Below are 24,577 nucleotides of genomic sequence, written 5' to 3'. Positions count from 1 at the left end.
GTATTGGAATGTTCTTTCCTTTTCCAGTCAAGGCTCCAAACTGTCTGGAAGTGAAAAAAGGCAGGGTTGGCTTGGTGTCAGGTTCCTTTGTGTGAGCAGGAGGTACAGCCTCTTGAAGTGTAACCGGACATGGGTACAGCCCCTCCCCAGTCATCCTACCAGGATGGCCCATCCTGTCCACAGGTAAGCAACCTTTATGTTACTGTCTGGAAGCAATGTACAAACCCTACCAGCAGAGCCATTCGGCCACACGACTCAGGACACAGCAGAAGGCACAAACAATTGGGACAAGAAAATGCCAACTGTCTAAAAGTTAAGGGCTAAGCGCAGCAAAAATGCACCCAAGATTCTAGTTCAAAACAATCTGAATCTAAATAAACAAATTTCATTAAATCTCTGAAAATCACATGTGCACCAGATAAGGGGCTCTTCAAGCCACCTACTTCAAAAGTGAAAGCAGAATACCTGGAAGTGTATCCAGGTTAACCCAGTGCACTACTATTGAGTGTACAAACTCAATCACAAGGACATCACCAAAATATTCCATATGGTACAATATCACAACAGTAGTCAAAAACAATGTTCATTGAATCCAAAGGTTCCAAATAAGTTCTTCAAAATCTGGAGTGATTAGAAATCTGCTTTTATTCAAAGTCCTCGCAGAACAAATACAAAGGTAAATGAATGATACAGCTTGTATTCAGCATGCAAAAACAAACTTCATGAGTCCCAATGCATTTTGGGCTTTTAACAAAAGCCCTTCATTAAGGGAATCTGTAACATGTAAATGAATGATAGTGATGTGAATATATACCACATCGCATAATTCAACTGACATTTTGGCTCATGTTAAAATAAAGTGGCTGAGAGCACTGCTTTCAAAAATCCATGTTTACAAGTGTTGGTTTTTAGCGTGACTCTACTTCACCAGTGACAATCAAAGCTGAAGTACCCAAGCAACATCCTCAAGCCAGGCGCCAAGAGTGAACAGTGAGTAGAAAAGCAAGTGAAAGAACCAAAGTTTCGAAAATGACCTCAATGCTGAGTAAATATATATACCTGAAGGCGGGAGTGTGGGCACACACCGCAAAAAACTAACAACCAGCAACCACAGGACAAATGCTGCCAAAGTAAGCATAAAATGAAATTATTCATCGTGTTCACCAAAGCGCTTGATATCACCAAACCCCAGTTCAGCAAGTTTACCTCTAACGCGATGCATCGCTCTCGTACTTCCTTAAAGGTAAAGTGATGTGCGAGCGCCTAAAAGTGAAATGAGCAAAAATTGAAAAACTCCACTGTAAATCCATACGGTGGAGAATAGAAATAAGTTGAGAAAAGTTCAGAAAGAAAGGAAACTCACCACCCCACGTGAACCACCTAGCGGTAAGCGACCTCTCTAGCAACGCCGGCTGTGAATGGAACGTCCTTCTGTGAACGCCGCAAATGTAGAATTCAGCCAGAGTAAACCATGGGCATAAAAATGGGACTGAGGGCCTTAGCCAGCACGTCATCCAAAATTCTGCCAGGACAAAACTAGGCTAACAATCCACATCTAGAAACAAGCTGCCCCACGAAAATGTTGCAGCATTGACAAGAAAATATGTCATAAGAAAAGAAATGAAATTACGAAGTGCCCGCATGCAGAAAGCAATAGAGTGAATGGTAGTGATCATGAAGGAAGGTGAAAGTAAAGTGAAAGAAGTGAATCCTGTCAGCATGAACTGGAAAGTGTAGATTCTCAAAGACCAAAAACATAGAGAGAAACGGAAAACAGCTTGATTTAATACATAAATGAACTGTCTAGAATAAGAAGTAGTACACAAATACGTTAAACAACAACATAAAATGAGGAGAAACTAAAATTACAAAAAACATGATAGTTCAAATTTATCATTGAGTCCCTTGGGAGACAATGTTTGCATGAACCAAATCCAATATGACTCACGTTGAGAAAGGGCTTTGGATATGATACATAAACCACACCTTTTTTGACACATACATTACATATACTACATATATTGTACTTAGGACATATTGGACAAAACAAAACATGACATAGACAACAAATCCAATGTTTTTAAGGTGAACAAGCTCAAGCTCTAAATTTTACAAAAAGTGAATCTAACAGAAAGAACAATTGAAAAAGGGAAAAAAAGAAGAAAAGAAAGCCCAAGTTGGTTGCAAATTACTTTAAGAAAAACAATTTCAGACCAATCTTGATCCGGGCAGTAACCAAGCAGTGTACTGTTCAGTGTACCCAAATGACTTCAATAGTCCTTTCACAAAATGTCTTTATAAAAATGAAAAGATGGGTTAGCCTGATAAAGTACTTCGCACATGTGTATGGTCATATAGTGGTCGACACGTTTCCAACCCAAAAATTGCTTTGATGGGGCTCTCCTAAGGACCTAGAACTCAAGAGAGTTGTGTGAATATCAGACGATCTTGTTTGTTTGGTTGGTCCAAAGTTGTCTTAGTTCAAAGGTTCTGACATCTGAGAAGGTTTGGGTGGTGTGATCAGATGAAGATTAGCGTTTATTTTAGAACAATTTATTCATCTGTGTGATGACACTTGTAAAAATGGACGCTCACTTGTCTTTGAAGAGGTTATAGTTTGAATATTTTCCAAGGCGGGAAGGCTGCACATTTTTCATTGGCAGACTGTCCCTTTTTGTATTTTCCGTTTTGTTACTTTGCTATGACCGCTCCCAGGTATTCTTGCCATTTGGTATCTCCCTTTGATTTGATGTAACCGCTACATTTAATCAAACGGAGACTGATTTGCGTATAGCTGGATATGAACTGAGGTGGTAAAGAATGATGATGGATTCAACCCAGATCTGTGACAGGGGTGAGTGTCTGAAAAGTTTCAGCGCTCGGTCCATCATCTCCTTGTGTTTGCTGTCAACCCTAAGTTGACAGGGTCCCCTGCTCACTTTGCGACTGGATTCAAGCTAGCCTGGCTGATGAAGGGTGTTACGCAGAAATTGGTCCCTGGATGCTTGTTTCCGGTTCAGGGAAGACCTGGCTTGGCAGTTCGGGCTATAACGTTCCCATGAGGCACATGGTCAAGACTGATTTGCATATAGCTGGGTCTGAACTGAGGTAACAAAGTGAGCTAAAGAGTGATGATGGATTCAACCCAGATCCGTGACTGGGGGTGAGTGTCTGAAAAGTTCCAGCACTCCGTCCATCATCTCCTTATGTTTGCTGTGTTCACCCTATGTTGGCAGGGTATGCCCAGGTGGGCGTCCCTTGCTCACTTTGTGACTAGATTCAAGCTAGCCTGGCTCATAAAGGGTGTTACCCAGAAACCGGTCTCAGGATCCTTTTTTTCCGGTTCAAGGAAGACCTGACTTGGCAATTTGGGCTGGACTGTTCCCATGAGGCACAGGGTCAAGACTGATTTACATATAGCTGGGTCTGAACTGAGGTGGCGAAGTTAGCTAAAGAACGATGATGGATTCTGAAAAGCTTCAGCACTCCGTCCGTCATCTCCTTGTGTTTGCTGAGCTCTGGGTGTTAAGCCACAGCCTCTCTATTTGCCTGATTCCTAGCTAGCTCGCAGTGCTCCATCTGAGCCCTAACCATACCAGGGTACCAGATGGTAACTGCAATCTCAGAACATGACAACATTAATTCCCCAAGGAAATCGTGGAACCAGATCTACCCTTTTCGCTATTACTCAGGCATGCCCAACGGAGATACGAGAAAGATACCAATTGACTTTATAAACATTTTCTGAAACAATTGTATTCTGGTGTAAAAGGAGTGAGCTGCAATTATTAGTAGGATGAAACAAAGCATTACGAGAATTGGGAAAAAGATCAACAGTTCAACCATTATAACATTGTTGTGTGATTATATGATTATACTAGCAGCCCGTCCCGACGTTGTCCGGGAGCAATTAGGCTTCAGGACCCCCGCCCGCCCCGACGTTGTCCGTGGGTCCCCCGGAGCCTTCCTCTATATATTGCAGTATTATACCTCTATGTTTACTTTGTACGCTTTTGTAGCAGCCCGTCCCGACGTTGTCCGGGAGCAATTAGGCTTCAGGGCCCCCGCCCGCCCCAACGTTGTCCCTGGGTCCCCCGGAGCCTTCCTCCATATATTGCAGTATTATACCTCTATGTCTCTATGTTTACTTTGTACGCTTTTGTAACCTGCACACATAATTTTTCCTCCTGTATTGCACCGTTTGGCTCACTTTTTTAATGCTCCGTTTGCTTCCTTTTGCGTCACTTTTTCCTCATATACCTCTATGTTTACTTTCTACACTTTTGTAACCTGCACACATAACTTTTTCCTCCTGTAATGCACCGTTTGGCTCACTTTTGCAATGCTCTGTTTGCTTCCTTTTGCTCACGATGTATGCTTTTGTAACCTGCACACGTAACTTTTTCCTCCAGTAATGCACTGTTTGGCTCACTTTTGTAATGCTCCTTTTGCTTCCTCTTGCTCACGATTTTCATTTTTGCTTCATTTTTCCGCCTCTCACCGCTCCTAAATAAATAAATAAATCACCTACCTCATCCGCCGCTCACCGCTCCTCCCCGCCTGTCCGGCGCTCCTCACTGCCTGTCCGCCGCTCCTCACCGCCTGTCCGCCACTCCTCCCAGCGCCATGTCTGCCTCACGCTCCTGGACGCCGCTCCTTACGTCGGGCACGTACGTCGCAGCCAGCGCTTCTTCCAAGGGACTACTTTTTTTCGGTAAATTTTTTAAATAACGTATATTTATTACGTTTATATAGCCTATGTCCATCTAAACACCCTGACGATTACAACGATGTATCGGGTGTGTGGATTGGCGCTGTGGTTCCCGAGTTTACCCGCCTTAAAGGTTCAAAGTTCTTCCTTTATAATAGTAGTATAGATAATTATATTCATACTTATACTCCTATTTAATACTAAGTATGCTAGTGAGAGCATAGTGGGAGTGCCCTCTGCCAGATTTCTTGGGACAACCCAACCCACCATACCTTTTTATGATGTATCAAGAAGCCAATCTGGTGCAGAGCAGGCTACCGTCCAGGAATGGCTCTTAGTAGGCATCCCGGAGCAACAGTAGTCTCATAGGACAGCACTGAAGATAAGTCCTTAATGGACACAACTGCCGATCCATATCCGTAGATTGAACCAGTTGCATTTTAAGACATAGCTCCAGTGCACACTCGAAAGTGCACAATAGATAACAGAACAAAGGATGTACATATTGTAACCATATAGGTCTAAAGGACAGTATCATTTGTCATTCAGTTCCTCAAGCAAAGACACTCCAAAGTACTGTATCACACATTCACAAAACAGCTGGATGTGAGGTAGTTCCATAATCATTTAGCCTCAAGTTAGAACATACAATGGAGAGCAGGAAAAATAGGTTCAGAATTCCAGCAATCAGGAATAACACTAGCGGTATACCTTCAAATGCACTGGAAATCAAAGAGTGTATTAAGGACTGAATCGCTCTGAATTCAGTCTAGAACGTGCCTGCAAAGACAGGCCCAAACACTTTAAAAAAGAGTACCACTCCCACAGTATTTTAAGCATTAATTCAAAATTTGCAAACATTCGTGACAAGAATTTTCAATTCTATTAAGGACTAGGAGGCGAGGATTATGCTTTCTCATTTCTTTAATGAAATGCTCAGCAGCCAATAAAAAAACAGAACTACAAATCCCATGAACACTTGGGAACAACCATAGAGGATACACTATATAAGGTCCAAACACTAGTCCTTCTTCCTCTTTCTTTGGGTAAATAGTTCCACATCAAAAAACAATCCCAGGTACAGTAACAACAAAAGTTCCAAACAAGCTGCCGAAATCCAAAGGATCCTGTAGCAGAAGATGGAGGCATCCTGGGTCCGTGAACAAGGAGGTAGAGGAAACGCTCGAGGCAGAACAACCATATCACTTCTGGTCGGAACCTGCAAAAGACATATAGCCGTAATATCCAAATAATGGAGAGAATAATCAAATCAGATCAGGGGGGGAAAGAAACAAGGAAAATAAAACTGCAACAGTATGCAATATTGTACAATACATGAGAATGCAACATAGTTACAATAGGGTGGGATAATCCTCGCCTCCTAGTCCTTAATAGAATCGAAAATTCTTGTCACGAATGTTTGCAAATTTTGAATTCTATGTCAGGACAGGAGGCTCAGATTATGCTTGTTCAAAGCTCCTCCACCACAACAGAGGCAACAGTAACAATTGGTTTATAATAAAATTGTTTGAAAACAGAGTCTGAAGACCAGTCTGCAGCTTTCATGATGTCAAACAAAGTAGCACCCATGGAATAAGCTTTTGAGGCCATTGCCCCTCTAGCAGAATGTGCACCAAACACAGAAACATCAATGCCCGCCTCGGACATGAGCCAGCGCACCCAGCGAGCTAAAGTAGCCGGTGCAACAGGACGAAAAGGCTTCTGTAAGGCGATCAACAGCTGACCTTGCATGTCAGCGCGTAAAGAAGCAGTACTCACCTCGTAATCCTTCAAACACTGAACAACACAAAGATTGGGATGATCCGGAAAAGAAGGATATGTTATGGAGGAAGTGTTAGTTTTAGTCCTCCTAGAGATGGTGAAAGTAACACCCTCAGGGGTGAAACAGCGACCCGCAAGATCTAAAGCACGAATATCCGAAACATGTTTGCAAGAAACTAGACACAGTAACATGGTCAGTTTTGCAGACAACTGTTTGCGAGATAACAAAAGATTAGAAGGCCAAGCTCCAAAAATTTCAAGACAACCGAAACATCCCACAAAGACACATATTTCGGTGTGGGAGGTTTTGCAAGACGAATTCCTTTCAGCAGTTTGGAAAGTAAATGATGTTCACCAACAGGCTTACCATCAATGTGGACATGGCCTGCCGAAATGGCGGAACGAAAACTATTAACGGTCCGATAAGCCAAACCAGAAGTGGCCAAGGAAGTCAAAAAATGAATGACTAGACTGATATCTGCCGAAACGGGATCAACCTCCCGTTGAACACACCAATCACTCCAGCGTTTCCAGGCTCCTCGATACCGCTTGTGGGTATTGGGAGACCAGGCGTTACTAATGAAGTTGGCAGCTTCGCTAGAAATGCCTGGGACCGACCAACGATCCCCGAGATTCGCCATGCTAGCAACTGGAGAGTGCCGTCGAGAATGAGGGGATGCGGGTCTCCGAGAGGATCCTGCAACAGATTCCGCTTCAGGGGAAGAAGGAGAGGGGGTGCACAGCACATTTCCAAGAGAACCGGGAACCACGCTTGAGCTTTCCACAAGGGAGCAATCAGAATCAGCTCCGCTTGAAATCGTTTGGTGTAAGCAAGGACTCTGGGAAGCATCATAAACGGGGGAAATGCATAACAAAGAGTCGATGGCCACTGTTGGAGAAAAGCATCCGTGGCCAGAGCCAAGGGTCCGGTCTCCAGCTGTAAAACTGGGGAAGCTGTGTATTGAGGCGAGAGGCGAACAAGTCCAGGTGACACTGGCCCCAGTGTCGAAGAATGGCGCGGAAGACTCGAGGGTGAAGTCTCCAGTCGCTGAAATCCCGCAGATGTCGTGAGTGCCAATCCGCAACCTGATTGTTGCGGCCCGGGAGATACTCTGCAATAACCGTGATCTTCCGGTGGAGGCAAAAATGCCAAAAATCCTTGGCAATCTCTGCTAATATCTTGGACCGTGTCCCGCCCAGCTTGTTGACATAGCGGACTGCCGACACATTGTCCATCCTGAGAAGAATGCAACAATTCGCTTGTAGGGGGGAGAAACACCGAATCGCAAAGGAGCCCGCCAGGAGTTCCAGACAATTGATGTGGAGAGACAACTCCTTGGAAGACCAACGGCCCCCTGTCGAAACCGACCCGCAACGGGCTCCCCAACCCCATCGACTGGCATCCGATTCGATCACCAGCTCCGGAGACGAACCGAACAGGGCTCGACCGTTCCAGGCCTCCATGTGGTCCAGCCACCATTGCATCTCCATCCGCACCTCCTCTGAGAGAGGAATTTGATCCGAGTAGCGGAGGCCTTTCCGGAGATGCTGAATCTTTAGGCGTTGCATCGCCTGGTAATGTAGAGGACCCGGAAAGATTGCCTGAATGGAGGATGCCAGAAGACCTACCACACGTGCCAACGACCTCAACGACACAGTCTGTTTGGAAATAACAGACGTCAACTCTCTCCTGATGTAACGGAGCTTCTGATTGGGCAAGAGAAGCTGGCAAGTCAACGAATCTATCTGAAATCCCAGAAAATCGATAGACTGCGTGGGAACCAAAACCGATTTCGGAACATTGACTAGAAAACCCAGAGACTGCAAGAGTGTGATGGACCACTCCAGATGTTGCAGAAGCTTGAGAGGGCAATCCGCCATAAAAAGAATGTCGTCCAGGTAAATAATCAGCCTGACCTCCCTGGAACGAAGATGTTCTACAACTGGCCTCAGCAATTTCGTGAAGCACCATGGTGCTGACGAAAGGCCGAACGGGAGAACCCGATACTCGTACCACCGATCCAGCCATTGAAACTGGAGGAATCTGCGATGGGGCCTGTAAATCGGAATAGACAAATATGCATCTTTCAGGTCCAGACGGACCATCCAATCCCCTTCCCGAAGGAGATCCCGCAGAAGATGGATGCCTTCCATCTTGAAGTGCCTGTAGACCACCCCGCTGTTGAAGTCTTTCAGGTTGAGAACCAGGCGAGACCCGCCTCCTTTTTTCTCGACCAGAAAGACTGAGCTGACAAAGCCCTGTGGATGGCGTTCGGTAGGAACAATCGCCCCCTTGTTGAGGAGTACCTCTATCTCCTCCGACAGACAAGCCTGAGAGTGACAGGAAAAAAGCATAGGGGTCGGCAGACGGGTTTGATGTATTGGGTGATAGAACTCTATCTTGAACCCTTGAACGGTTTCTAGCACCCAAGCATCGTTGGAGATCATGCGCCAATTGTTCAGAAAACATTGCACTCTGCCCCCCAACATGACATCGCAAGCTTGAATTAGGCTCACCTGTAGCTCCGGAATCTTGATATTGGCCTTGGTGGCCACCAGATCTTCCCTTGCCGTATTGACCTTTTCCTTTACGGGAAGGATAGAAGTTGGCCCGGGTGGAGTAGCCAGAGTCGTAGTGACCACCACGCTGCTGCGAGGCACCCCTCTGGGACTGTTGTTGAGAACCACGGCCGAACGACCGTCCCCGTTGTCGTCCGGCCTTGGTGAAAACCGGACGCATGGCCCGGCGCAAGGACGCCTGTGCTTTATCAATTCCGCTGAAGGCGGACACAAACTTAGTCAGCTCCTTCAAGAAGGGCTGACCAAACAGAAGACCCTGTGCTTCTGGCCCGGCTTCAGAAGTTGCTAATTCTGCCAATTTTGGATCCAGTTTAAGGAGAATGGACCTACGACGTTCAGCTGAAATGGCACAATTAACATTTCCAAACATGCAGACGGCTCTCTGAGCCCACTCGATGAGCTCGTCAGGATTAACTGTCGCCGAGGCTTCCTTGGCCTTAAACCCCAGGTCTAGAATTTTGGAGAGGGGACCCAGCATGTCCATCAATTTATCTTGGCAAGACCGCCAGGAACGGTCCAGGCCCTTCTTCGGATCCTTAGCATACTTTTTAAGATAGGTAACCATCATAGGGTCCACCTCCGGAGTCTCAGCAATATGGTCTGCAAGGTCCGGTCTCGGGCACTCAGAGCGAAGCCGAGCCCTGACAGGCGCTTCAAAGGGGTGGCGAACATGCGCCTCAAGATAAGCCGCCACCGCAGGGGCGGGCAACCATGACGTTGAATTTGGATGGACAATGTCCTCTGGTTCGAAATTGAGAAGGGGGGGACGCTCAGGAGCGTCAACAAAATGCTCCTTGCGGAGACGCTTCTTAGGAGGGGAATCTTGACCTGAAGAGGCCTGACCGTGGTCGGACTCCTCCGTATAAAGAGACGCAGAAGATTTGGGCTTGTCTGAAGATAAAACCTTCGCTAGTCTCTGGAAGTCTGATTTGTGAGGGTTATGAGGAGATTTTGCGGACTTCTGGGAAGGAGGCACCCAGCCCTGTTGGACCGCATATTCATTTAGATGACGTTTCAGGGGATTAATAGCCCTTACAAGTGCCTTGTTAACAGAAAGTTGAACACTTTTATCCAACTCCTCCACCAGGTCATACTCAAGAGAAGTATCCTCCTCCTCATCATAATAACAGTCTTCATCTGCGTCATAGAAATCAGCCATCGCACCAGAGTGCAGAAAGTCAATGCCCACAAGACTGTAACAAATATGGAGTATCAGAGATACCAGTAAAGGGGGAGTGACAACCCCAAAGCAGGCTTAAATGAGGCTGGAGACAACCAAACACTAAGCAAATAGAATAGAACGTGGAGGGAGATAAGCCTGCCAACTATAATTCACTCTAGGCAGAGCCTATGCACAGTAAATCACAACCAGAACACTTTACTGTGCTCCGGCGTCAAAACGGGGTCGAAAGTGCAGGGCTGTGGGCAAGAGCGCTGGGAAGCGTTCATTCAGCGAACCGGCGTGAGGAAAACAGCCTTCAACCGGAAATAAACGCAGCGCGCATGCGCGACGCTGCTGCCACTGTCACAATCGGCTCGAGAGCGCTCGCGCTCCCCCAAGGAGCCGACGACCCCTGCTCCCGCTCCACCAAGCTACCGGGCACAAGCGGCCAGGCGCAGGGAGGCGAACACGCGCTCCCAAGAAGACACGCCGCAAACAGGTGTAACAATATTACCGGCACAAACGTAGGAGCCGAAAGCACAACACACGCGGGCACCGCGCAACAGCTGAAACAATGCAGCGGAGTACAAAGTAAGCGCATGCAACAATGTAACAAACTTCCAAATGTAGCATAAGCAGAAGTAAATGAAAAAAGACTTAACTGGCTGCGGAGCAGCAAAGAAAGAGGAAGAAGGACTAGTGTTTGGACCTTATATAGTGTATCCTCTATGGTTGTTCCCAAGTGTTCATGGGATTTGTAGTTCTGTTTTTTTATTGGCTGCTGAGCATTTCATTAAAGAAATGAGAAAGCATAATCTGAGCCTCCTGTCCTGACATAGAAATATGTGGTGCACAAGTTCACCAAAATGTAGTGGGAGAGTTGTGTGCAGTAGCAATTGTATTTCAGAAGAAGACCTTGCAACTTTGCGATCAGGCTTCTCTCTAGCAGACGTTAGAGCAACATTCTTTTTGTAACAATAAGGCTTTCAGTTGACCTAATTTATCGAAGTTAACGATACAAATAGCAATTGAAGGCTTTATGTTACCTTCCGTAAGTGTGTGCGGGTTTGAACAACACATTATTACAACAGGTCACGACCCTGGAAACCGTCACCAACTATGGTACTCCCGTTTTCATCCCATAACAACCTTGCTCATTCAGAATCAAATAAAGTAATCTACAACACTGGTCGAACTAAGGCAGCAGGGACGCCCTTCAGATAACACGTCAAATTGCCCATGGACACATTGTACACATCATGAAGCATTACCTCCTAACTATCAAATGAATGAATTAAGTTTCACATTTACTGCAGCTGAAAAATACTTCAGTTTCTACACTCAGACACCTGTAATTGAAAGGCAAAACGCAGGTTTTGTGAACAAATCTATCCACTAACGCCTCTTATCTGCCTACTTGAAAGTGTTTCAAACAAGATGTAAAATGAAACATTGAGATTGGTAATTAAATGAATCCTTGTATCAACCATACAGCTAATGGTGCTTCAGCTACTATGAAGAGCAGTTTTTCTGTATGCTCTATACTTAACATTGTTTACGTTGCATCTTTTTTCACCATTAATTTTTGTGCGTGTGTTCAATTATAAGGCAAAAATAAATCAGCTCCATTCAGATATTTCCACGGCATGCAATTTGATTTTAAAGTCTGCAATGTCCAGCTCAATTTCATAATCAATCTCAGCTGACTTTGTCTATACTGGAGGAGAGACATGTCGTTCTGTATTATGTCCAACGCAGATGAAACAATGTTATTCAGAGAATAAATGCAAGTTGACAATGTGGCCATGCCATTAACCACAACAGCTAACGCCTTTTCCAAATTAGCTCTGTCAATTCCTCTCAAAATTTCAGCAGCTTCCTGTTGGGAAACTTCCCAAATGTCATTGTATATGGCATATAGAAAACATTTAGAAAGTGGAGATTGCAGACCCAGCAAAAAATCTTGTAAATCCATGTCATTACAAAGCGGAGATAACTGTTCTTTAACAGCAGACAAGGTGGAATATTGTAACCATTGATGGCATAACTTCCCTACACTGTAGGCAGTAACCACTCCTGAGTGTTGTGACAGTATATATTGGGAGTCTGGTCTGCTTGCTTCAAACTCCATTGTGGTGTTTAAAAATGTGCATGAAAACCATTAGTGTCGACTGGCAACAGGAACCACTCATCTGAACTGGAATGTGAAGAATTACATGTACAATTCTGTATCATGTTTTTGAGCTGTTCTGTGAAATTTGGAAAGTGTTGTCAATTGTCAAAACATGCAAAAGAGGGAATGTTGGGTGTTTTCATGTCTTTCATTTTAGCCAACCCTGGCAGGTAGTTTGATGCACTGTCTAGTTCAGAAAAATCCATTTGTCTAGGGATTAGACAAGCTCTAAACAAAGCCTCATTGTCGTGGACTTGTCAATTTCATGTTCCCCAAATTGATTTTAACTCAATCTGTTCTTTCCGAAATTCATATTCAAGTCTGGACAGCTGGGAAATTAATGAGTCTGAATGGATTAATTTTGTTTGGAACAGGATATTTGCTGGGGAATGGGCACACTTATATTAATAAAAAATGGAGTCTGAAGGATTGTTACCAAAAAAATGCAAACTTTTGCAAGTTTGTTTTTGAACTACCCACTGGTGGTTTTTGGCAATGTTTCCATTCTGTGTAATTGAAAACTACACTTGGAGTACTAGCTTTGTGTAAATAATGGTGTGCATAATGATGATAACACAACATTTCACTGCAATTAGGAGACTTTAAACATAAGTCCTCAGTGTTGAATACTTTAAAGATTCTAGTCCAGGACGTATGATTTTGATAGTGGTGACATCCCAGTCATCAGAAATACTACCAGTAGTGGTAACATCATCCATTGAGACTTTAAATACTTAAGGAATTTGTATGTTTTTATAGGATCAACAATGTGAAATAGGAGCTTTTCCCAAACATTTCCATCCTTGAAAGGAAATGCAGAAATGTTCATAGAAGACAAGCCTCTTCACACTTCATGTGAAGAAGAATGAGACTTCAGGACCTCAGCTACCAGTTCAACAGCAGAGCATACTGGGAGATAATGGTTATTAAGGAGCAAAAGGAAAACTAGGAAAAAGTCTAATACAAATGAATTGCAAAAGAGTAAAATGGAAATCCTTATGTAGGCTTGTGGTGGAATCAGATAACTCTGTTCAGCCAGAAAATAAATGCACATATCCCATGCCATGAAGTATCTGACGAATCTGACGAAAAGTCATCTATGTCAGCAAAGTAACCAGAGGATGTCTGTGCACAAACAGGAACTTCACAGGGTAAGGGAGCACTGGTAGTCATCTTCAAATGTGTTAGATAATACACAACTTTGATTATAGGAATGGCAGTCGAAGACTGTGAATTCACATATGATGTGCTTTCAGTGTTAGCAGCAGTATCAGGAAGCAGTAAAACGTCAGTATCTGACGTCCTCAGCAGTGGAGTAGCACTTTCTGTATAATAATGCTTGAAGAGGGATTTCCTGTGTTTGGTAGTGAGAGGAGACAGGTAACTATCCAGGAGCCCTTGTGGCCTACTGTGCAGGACTGGACACAGATATGGTTTGATTAAATCAATTGACATAAACAGTTTGTTTATACAACCAGCAAGCAGTGGCTAAATCACAGTTCTGGTACTTGCAATGCCAAGGACCGGCACTGGTGCTAGGTATGATGGGCCAAACTCCTTCTTGTCAGTAATCTTGTCTTGAAGTAGATCCCCAGGTTTATGAATCTAGTCAGGAGTTGCTATCTGCTCCTTCACTTCTTCAGTGGCAGAACATTTAGTAGTTTCATTTGAGCGCTTATTTCAGAAGTCTTGTTATTCCTGTAAGACAGAGAAACATTCATTGATGTCAAAAGGCATATTTGCTGCCACTGTGCCAGGATTATCGAGATCTGGAATGTACAACTGGTTACTGAACAGGACCTTGTGGGGGGTCCGGCTGCCCAACCATCTTCTAGGCAGATTATTTAAAGATCTCTGGACTCTATTCGAATGATGGACCCAACTATGACCAGAACCCAAACCTCTGGCTGTTGAAGACTGCTTTAAGTCATGGTTTTTCCTTTCCACTATTAAATTTTCCTCAGGATAATAGGGGGAGGAATAATGTACAGCCACACCCATCATTCACATGGTATCCCGGTAAGCCCTATAGGCAAACAGTGAGCCCTGGTCTGAGTGGAATGCAGATACTGCATATGTCCCAATAAAGATTTGTAAATCTTTTATAACAGTTCAAGCATCAGACGCTTGCTGTGGCCACACCTATCGAAATCTAGAACATGAATCCACTGCAAACAGAATACCATTAAATGAGCCATCTGGATTTAAAGGTTCGCAGTGGTCAAGATAGACACATGTCAATGTTTGTTTGCAACTAAGAGGAGTGTCTGCAGTGGGCGAGCCGTGGTGGAACTTTTGATTTGGTGAAAAATGTTACAACTAAGAACATTTTATTTAGTCTGTTTGTAGAGACCATACCACTAATAGCGCTTCTGCAGTAAGGAAACTGTAGCAGCGACACGTACATAGGAAGATGCTAACCCCTCATGGGCAGCTATGACTAATTCCAGCCTGTGGTCTCGATCTGGTATCACTCGATCCACCACCCTGAGAATGCGAGCAAAAGGTATGTTTTGGGCAATCTCTAGACAGGAGTATTTTGCTGAAAACGTTTTAGGTAATGGTGTGCCACTGCGTGAAGCATTGACAGAAAACTTGATGTCACCATCCGCTCACCTGGGTGATTACAGTTACTACTGCAGTCTGAACGGCTACTTTTGCGGCTTCATTTGCCTTGAATTTCCTACAACATGTATTCCAACACATTGAAGACTCAATGTACGAATTATATGGGAGTGTGGCAAACATTCTTTAAGGTGTGCCTCCTTTCCCCAAAGCAATTTATGTTTGTTAGCGTTCCCCTTGAAATCTCTGATTCCATTCAAGCGCCAAAAATGTAAATGCTCATTAAAAGACTGGGCACAGTAATACCCATCACACACTATTATGTGGGGAATCAAGGATCTGTATTTTCTAATGCCAGAATTAAAGCTTTGGGTTTCAGCCCGCTGAGCGGTACAATCCCCTAAAGTATGTGTAAAAGTTTTTGGAGGATGGAATTCTCTATTCCTCATGACACCGCGTACTGCAGCATATGCTGTGGAACATTGCTGTTTAGTTTCAACAGCGGGCTAGGCTGAACCATTAGTATATACGATATGGTCATACTGATCAAGAGGCAAAATGTCACTGGGCACAGGGTATTCTTGTTCATATTAGAGAATTCTTGTCCTTGGAAAGCGGGGTCAAAGACATAGTCAACATAAGTAGTTGTTAAAAAGGTAACCAATGTATCTATCTGGGATGTAAGGCTTTCGCGTTAGGAATGCTTGCCTTGGTGACAGCCTCGAAGGCTGGAATGGGAGCAACCATAATTATGCGTTTCCCCTGAGCCAATGGTATTTGCTTTATGACAGCCATCTAACTCTGAACTGCATGCAGTCTGTATTTGTTCTGTAGGTGCATCTCAGCATTTGAATATAAATGAAATTCATAAAGAACCAGTACAGTATCACCCTAGTTGAAAGTGACATATGTGTAGCCAGTGAATTCCGCAATTATGACACATGTATAAGTGTCTGGATTCAAGCATGTCTGTTTGCATTGTTCTCAGAATCTGTGCATGTTCTCGTGTCCAGTGTGTGCTTGAAAGTTCTGGACAAATTAATTCATAAAATGGTTTTACCCATTGTGCATAGTTTGTTATATATGTTCTACCCAAGTCAGCCATAGATCGTGCAGGTAAGAGCGGTGGGGCCGGGTTGGAGGGGGGATTCGACAGACGACCACGAGGTAAAATTAATATTATTTATTTAATTTTCCTTCATGGTCGGCTGTTGAATCCTCCCCAACCCGGCCCACAGCTCTTATCTGCATGAGCCGTGTCTGACCAAAGTTGAGAAAGCCTAAAAGTGAATGTAGTTTTTTTCTTGTGTTTGGTGGTTTGGGAGTGCATATTTCTCTAAAAAATGTGATTCTAGACTAATGCCTTCATTTGACAACTTGCATCCCAAAAATAGGACAATGAGTTAGGGAACTTTTATTTTTTGGGAGTTGAATTTGTAGCCATGTTTAGAAAATCCCCAAACTATGTGGTCTACTCTGCCTCGATGCATGTTTAAGTCATCATCCGTGAGATACATGTCATCGACATAGAGCAATGCTTCTGAGTCAGTATCATGTGAAAATGGATGTTACTCAGGCAGAGAACAGACCAGGGCATATCTTTTACCCCTGAGAAAGTCCACAGAATCTTTTCTTGACACCCGCAGTGGTGAATGTGGTTAAACCCCTGCTTTCAGGCACTAAGTTTTGGCAGAAAAAGCTATTTTAAATGTCCAAATGGATTTTGTATTCTTTGAGCACTATGATGTTTACTAGTGCTGCCCTGCGTGAATTATGAATTGCAAAATTGTGTGTAAGACTGTTTAAATGTTTATAGTCTAAGATTAGGCAGTATGAATGATCTGGTTTTGCTACTGGAAACTAAGGATTGTTCATAGGTGAAATGCAAGGCTCAATGCTGCATTGACATTCTAGTTGTGTTAGAATTTCTCTGCCTAGGCGTTTAGCTTCATGCTTAATTGCATATTGTGGTCGTACTTGCGGGCTTGACCATATAAGTATAATCTGATGAGCTGAGTTTTTATCACAGCCTAAGTGAAGGTGGTATGGGGCTGGGGCTTCTTAAAAACCCTACTCAATGGCATACACTTGTTTGACAACTTCAGGAACAAGGACGGAGAAAGATGGTATTATTACATCTTCCCCTTGTGTGACTTTCCTAACAAACTCAAGTGGCCAATCCACTTCAGCCACAAGAATGTCTTGAGCATTGGTTCCATTTTCCCAGAACATTACTTTATTAGTGTGTTGTATGTCACCTTCAATTTGGTTGTCTAAATCATACAGGGCCTTATTACAGGTTTGGCCGTCCTCCTGTGTAGACCCATTACCGCTGCACCAAACCCATCATCCGCTTGCCCGATTATGAGTGTAATCTTGGGCAGGTGGGCAGGCGATGCTGTGGCATTCTATGGGTCGTGGCTGTTTAAGGCTCATCAGAAAGCCTTAAACAGCAGACTGCCGCCGTGCCAGCATCTGCAGAACGTTCCTGCGTGGTGTGGCATGCACTATGTCATGCATGCCATACTGTTCAGGAATGGGAGTGCGATTCCAAGCGAGCCTAACATGTGCCCCCCTGCATGCACCCCAGGCCCAGGAGTGGCAGGAGGCCCTTGATCAATCAATCAATCAATTAATCAATCAATCAATCAATCATTTGTAGAGCACAGTAGTCACCCATGAGGGTCTCAAGGTGCTGAGCGGGGGTGCAGCTACTGCAAGGTCTTAAGAAGTCTCCCGAAAGTCAGGAGGTCCTGGGTTTGTCGCAGTTGTGTGGGGGAGGGTGTTCCATGTCTTAGCAGTGAGGTAGGAGAAGGATTCGAAGCCGGTGGAGGTCCTGTGGATCCGTCGAACAGTGGCAAAGGCGAGATCTGCGGAGCGAAGCTGGCGGTTCAGGAAGTAGAAGGTGATACGTTTGTTGTGGTGTGCTGGTCTGGCATTGTGTAGTGCTTTGTGGGCGTGAGTGAGGAGCTTGTAGGTGATCCTCTTGTTGACTGGGAGCCAGTGCAGGTATTTCAAGTGGGCAGTGATGTGGGTGTGGTGGGGAATGTCAATGATGAGGCTTGCAGAGGCATTCTGTATGCGTTGGACTCTCTTCTGGAGTTTGGCCGTGGTTCCTGCATAGAGGGCATTGCCATAGTCCAGCCTTCTACTGACAAGGGCCTGTGTAACTGTCCTTCTGGTTCCATTGGGAATCTATCTGTAGATATTGCGGAGCATGCGGAGGGTGTTGAAGCAGGAGGAGGAGACAGCGTTGACTTGATGGGTCATAGAGAGCAATGAGTCCAGGAGGAACCCCAGGTTACGTGCGTGGTTGGTGGGAATGGGTGCAGCTCCCAGGGCGGCTGGCGACCAGGAGTTGTCCGAGGCGAAGGGAGTGGATCCGAGGATGAGGATCTCTGTCTTGTCAGAGTTAAGTTTCGGGTGGCTGGTCTGCATCCAAGCTAGCGACGGCCTTCATTCCTTCATGGAGTTTGGTTTTGGCAGTGGCGGGGTTTTTGGTGAGTGAGAGGATCAGTTGAGTTCGTCGGATTAGGAGACAATGTAGATGTTGAAAAGAGTAGGGATGAGGGATGATCCTTGGGGCACGCCGCAGAGGATCTTAATGGATTCAGAGCGGAATGGGGGAGGCGAACCCTCTGGATTCTGTTGGTGAGGAAGGCGGTGGTCCAGTCCAGGGCTTTGTCGCGTATTCCTGCGTCGTGTAGGCATGTGCATAGGGTGTGGTGGCAGGCAGTGTCGAATGCGGCCAAGAGGCCCAGGAGGATGAGGGCCACGGTTTCCCCGTTGTCCAGTAGGGTCCTGGTGTTGTCTATGGCAGCAATGAGGGCGATTTCGGTGCTGTGACTGCTGCAGAATCTGGATTGGAATGGGTCCAGGATGATGTTCTCCTAGAGAAAGTGGGTCAGTTGTCTGTTGACGAACTTTTCTATGACTTTCCCCGGGAACGGAAGAAGGGAGATGGGCCGGAAGTTCTTGAGGTCCTTTGGGTCCACTGTGGGTTTCTTGAGCAGGGCGTTGATCTCAGCGTGCCTCCAGCTTTCCGGGAAGGGGGCGGTCTCGAAGGAGCTGTTGATGATTTTCGGGAGGTGGGGTGCGATGATGCGGTTTGCTTTGTTGAAGATGTGGTGAGGGCAGGGGCCGGATGGTGAGCCGTAGGGGATGGTGTTTATGGTCTTGATGGTGTCGTCATCGTTGACATGGGTCCAGGAGAGCAGGCGGTTGGTGAGGCTGGGGGGTGGTGAGTCTGCAGTGTCGGAGGCTCTAGGGAGGGTCTGGGTGTTGAAGTTGTCGTGGATGTCTACGATCTTGCGGTGGAAGAAGGTGGCTAGGGAGTCGCATAGGTCTTGCGACGGCGGGATGTCGTTGGAGTTGGAGCAGGGTTTGGAGAGTTCCTTTACGATGTTGTGGAGCTCTTTGCTGTTGTGTGCGTTGTTGTCGATGCGTTCCTTGAATGAGGTTCTTCTGGTGGCTCGGATGAGTTGGTGGTGCTTGTGGCTGCCATTCTTTAGGGCTGTGTGATTGTCCGGTGTCTTTTTGTGGCGCCACTTTCTCTCGTATCTTCGGCAAGTCTGCTTGGATTCCTGGAGGTCGGTGATGAACCAGATGGCCTTTCTGTTGGTGCGTCTGTTTGAGGGTTTTTTGAACGGGCAAGAGTGTTGGCGCAATCGCGGATCCATAGCCTGAGGTTGCTGGCGGCTGCATCGGTGTTGTCTGTTGGTGGGTCTCGGGCAAGGGAGGTGATGAGCTGACCTTCAGTGACCTTGTTCAACAAAGCGGTAGGAGATCCATTGTGGGTGGTGGTTTGTGGTGGGTTTCTTGATGGTGATTTGGACGCTGTGGTGATCTGTCTAGTGGAGTTCGGTGGTGTGGCTGAAGGTGACATGTTTGCTGGCAGAGAGGATGGGGTCGAGCATGTGTCCGGTTGGCGCCGTTATCAAGCAGAGCGACAGTGTTGCTGTCGTCAGAGTTCCTGAGGTGGAAATTCAGGTCTCCAAGAAGGATGTAGTCTGTGGACGCAAGAGCATGCGTGCTGATGATGTCGGAGATGGTGTCGATGAACTGTGGCCGGGGTGCGGGAGGGTCTATAAAGGAGAGTTCCTCTGAGGGTGGTGTTGGGGTCGGTGTGGATCTGGAAGTGCTGGTGTTTGGCGGTGCTGGAGGTGTCTGTTGTGCAGGTTGAGACTCTGAGGGTATTCCTATAGACAATAGCGATTCCTCCTGCTGGTCTGTTGGTGTGGTCCCTTCTGGTAATCGTGTAGCCGCCCGGGATGGCTATGGCAATGTCGGGTGTCGAGGAGGGGTTCATCCAGGTCTCTGTTAGGAAGGCGACGTCCGGTGAGGCTGAGTTGAGTAGGTCTCAGAGTTCTACGGCGTGCTTGTGGACGGAGCAGGTGCTGAGTAGTATGCATCTGAGGTGGTTGCGTTCTGCTCGACGAGTGGGGCAGAGCATGCAGGTGTTAGGCGGCTTGTGAAATGGCAGCTAGAGCAGGTGAAGGGTCCGTGGATGAGTATCGGGCTGGCCTGGAAGCAGTTTGCTGACGACTGGTGTTGAGTCCATGGAGGAATCCGGCGTTGTAGCGTTGTCGCGTGTTGTGGCTCTCGCGAGGGCCAGGGGGTCTGGTGCTGGGCGCGGTCCAGGCACGGACGGGCGCAGACGGGCTTGCCTGCGCAACCGCACAGCAGTTGACATTCAAGTAATGTCATGTAGATTGGCTTTGCCTTTACACTGTGTTAAGTTAACATGAGCTTATTAGAAGTTTAAACGCCATTTTACCTCTCTGCTGCTTTTGCACACGGCACATATTGTTATTAATGCTTTGAGCCTAGTAGAATATTTTGCTTCACACGAGAATAATATGTTTTCCTATAGTACCAGCTTTGCTTGGTAAGCTATGTCTGAACAGTGAGTGCCGAGGCCTTCAAGGTTATTTCAACACAGCCGTTGTTGTTCGGTCTGATCAGTGCACGTCTTAGACATAACACATAGGCAGCTGTGGCCAACTCTGGTTTTTGGCGCCTTTAATAATGCACTGCACAGAGCATGCACACACACTTGATGAATATCCTCATGCAGAGAGTTGGTGTAGAAGATGATGTGATCCCTTTCTACTAAGACCAGAGGTTTGGAGACGCCCTTCTAAAACCCAAAGAGACCTTGTATAATATAATATAATATACCAGGAAGGGAGGGTAAGACTGAGGTTCTATTTAGACCTTTTCCCTTTAGAATTTTAACATGCTTTCACCCTTTGAATTTTATGGATTAGTAACTATGCTAATAACCTTGTTGCTCATAATATGTTTGCTTGTATTAGCCAAGATACGGCGCTTGAGAACACTGCATTGGAAATAAATATTTCAAACTTGCACGTGTCCTCATTTATTCCTCGTTCTGGACTGGTATGATAGTATAACGAAAGAGTGTTTATATGTTCCACGTGACCTGAGGTGTTCTAAGTTCATGTTCTGGGTTGTCTAATCATTGGGGGTGTGTAGAACCAATGAGACACTGATTTCTAGTCTGGTAGGGGATTTTGGATACTAAGGTGAATTTTGGCACACCCTAATTCACTGAGGTTCCAAGTCTCTATGCACTGTTCTGTGTAGGAGCAGAATCCCTGCAACAGTAGGGGAGTGGGGAGGGGTGTGCGTCAGGGAAGCGGGAGCGGGGCAGGTTGCAGCGGGAAAATCACTAACCCAGTGGCAGCATTATGGGAGCCAAGAGTAAATAAAATACAGTGAGTAGGAGCCAAGAACAAGTGAAATACGAGTGAAAGTAAACATAAAAATGCAGGACCCAGCAGGGAGAGGTCTCGAGCCCTGCCTGTGTGGGGCCGTAGGGCAGAGCACAGACAAGCAGAGCTGCGGGGGAAGAGCTGATCACTGACCAAAGATCAGGGGTCTAGGGATCTAATAGGATCCACTTAGTTGCCTCTCTGACTCACCGCCATGAAATGGTCGCTGGACAGGCAACTCTAATATGCTCAAGTGTGCCGCGGCCGCACCAGCATATTTATGCTCCTGACTGTTGCACCACCACCGCAGGATCCTGAATTGCAGAGAATATTCATTATGGCATGCTTTTGTTGTTTCTTAGCTTTTTTGTTTGTTCCAGCATTTCTTTAGAGGACTTGTGTGCCTATTTGGAATTACCCTTAAACTGTGGCTTACTTGGTATTGCTCCCAAATTATCTTGACTTATAAATGTATTGGTTTCAGCAATAATGTTTGGCAATTTGTGCTCCTGGTACACAACAGGAACCTGCAGGATGCATTGGTGTACTAAAACGGTGGCATAATTGCCAATTAATTTCATCGCCCAATCCAGGGCAGGGCCAGCACAGTATTAATTTTGAACTTGTTGTAGCACTTCAGGCAAAACAGCGATAGATGGTGTACCATGTGTTAGGATATATATTGCAGCTGAGACTGTCCCCCAGGTGGCACATTCATCCATAGGGGAAACTAGCCCTAGTGGTAAGCACATTGTTAGAATTCTATCTTTGTCTTGGGATCCTGTATAAGGAAACACTGCTTCAAGCTGGTTTGTTTTTTTGTGAAGTAAAGAACAGAATTTTCCCTTGCTGGGGTTATTATTATTATTATTGCATTTGTAACGTGCAGCAACTACCCACAAAGGATTTCCCAGCGCAAAGTGAGGAGTAATGTAAGTAGGGCTAGGAGGAAGTGATGCTAGATGTTGAATAGCCAAGCCTTTAAGGTTTTACGAAATCTCATATAATTCACCTCGTTACGTACTGTATAAGGCAGGAAGTTCCATAACAAAGTCCCTAGATAGGAAAAGGATCTGCCCCCCATAAGTGAGAGCTTAATTTTTGGGGATGACAAACTTTTTTGATGTGGAGGAGCGGAGAGTGCGGGCAGGGTTGTAAGGGTGGACAAGCGAGTGAAGGTATTTTGGGGCCTTGCCTGCATTGATCTTGTGCATGAATGTGTTTTAAATTTGATTCAGCTGTCGACCCTGAGCCAATGGAGGTCCCGAAGGTATCGGGTAGTCGGAGTGGATCCAGGGATTTTGCAGAGCAGCCTAGCAGCTGAATATTGGATTAGCTGTAGTTTGCGAATGGTTGCTTTATTTGAGCCCAAATAGAGCACATTGCCATAGTCAATCCTGGAGGTAATTAAGGCATTGACTACTGTCTTCTTTGTGGAATCAGGCAACATCCAGCAGATATTTTTTAGCCATTTAAGGATGGCAAAACACGTAGCCAAGGTTTTTACTACTTGCTGATGCATATTAAGGGAGTCATCAAGGATGATGCCAAGATTGTGCGCTTGTGAGACTGGGGCGGGAAGCGTGCCCATTTCCTGAGGCCAGTGGTGAGGGCCCCACATGTGCTTATTTTTACCGAGAATAATGACTTCGGTTTTTTCTCCTTTTAATTTGAGAAAGTTGTCTTGCATCCATCCTGCTATTTAATGAGACCTTCCTTAAGTGTGAAGGAAGTAGCATTGTTCTCTGAGGAGAGAGAAAAAATCAACTGAGAGTCATCTGCATATGAGTACATCAACAAGCCTGCGTCCTCCACCACCTTAGCCAGAGGGCTCATATACAGGTTAAATAGTAGAGGACTGAGTATGGAGCCCTGTGGTACACCATGTTTAAAGACATATGTGTCTGAGCAGGCTGAGTGGGAGAAAACTTGGAAAGTAAGATTCGTTAAAAAGGAGATGAGACAATTAAGTGCCGAATCGTGAATGCCTAAGGAGCCAAGGGTCAGATGTAGGTGGCCGTTTGAGGCCATTTACCGAGCGGTAACGGCCGATTTTGGCCGTTACGGATCGGTAAATGGGTGACAGGTATGTAGGGGGCATTATTTTACCGAATCGGTAAAATTACCGATTCGGTAATTTTACCGATTCAGTAAAATAAAAAATCGGTAATTTTACCGATTCTGAGGCACCCAGATGTAGGTGGGACTCTTCAGAGTCCCAGAGGCCTTACCGAATCGGTATTTTACCATCAAATCCAATTTGATGGTAAAATACTGATTCCGGTGTGCATGCACATGTGTGCATGCACACCTATGCCATGTGACAGGCAGACCTGCCCTTAGGGCATGTATGCCTGCCACATGGCACCCGAGCCTGTTTTGGGGGTGCCAGAGGGCGTCAAAGTGACACCCCCTGCACCCTTGTGAAAATCGGTATTTGAATCGGTAATGCCCATTCATTCCTATGGGCTTCAAAGCCCATAGGAATGAATGGGCATTACCGATTCGGTATTTACCGAATCGGTAAATACCGAATTCTTCCGAATCGGTATTCCAGCACATCTGGAATACCTACATATCCACCCCTTAGATTTACCGATTTTTAATTACCGAATCGGTAAAATTCGGTAATTAAAAATCGGTAAATCTATTTTACCTACATCTGGCCCCAAGTGTTTTGATTAATACAGTATGTGACACCGTATCAAAAGCGGCACTTAAGTCCTGCAGTATGAGGGCCACAGTCTCACCCCTGTCCAGCTGGCATCAAATGTTTTCTGTAACTCCTAACAGAGTGGTTTCTGTCGAAAATCCAGCTCTGAAACCTGAATGGCCGGGGGGCAACAGATCTTGGCCAGTAACAAATT

This window comes from Lissotriton vulgaris, chromosome 5 (assembly GCF_964263255.1).
Source record: "Lissotriton vulgaris chromosome 5, aLisVul1.2, whole genome shotgun sequence".
NCBI lineage: Eukaryota > Metazoa > Chordata > Amphibia > Caudata > Salamandridae > Lissotriton > Lissotriton vulgaris.
Note: the sequence above shows the minus strand (reverse complement) of the source record.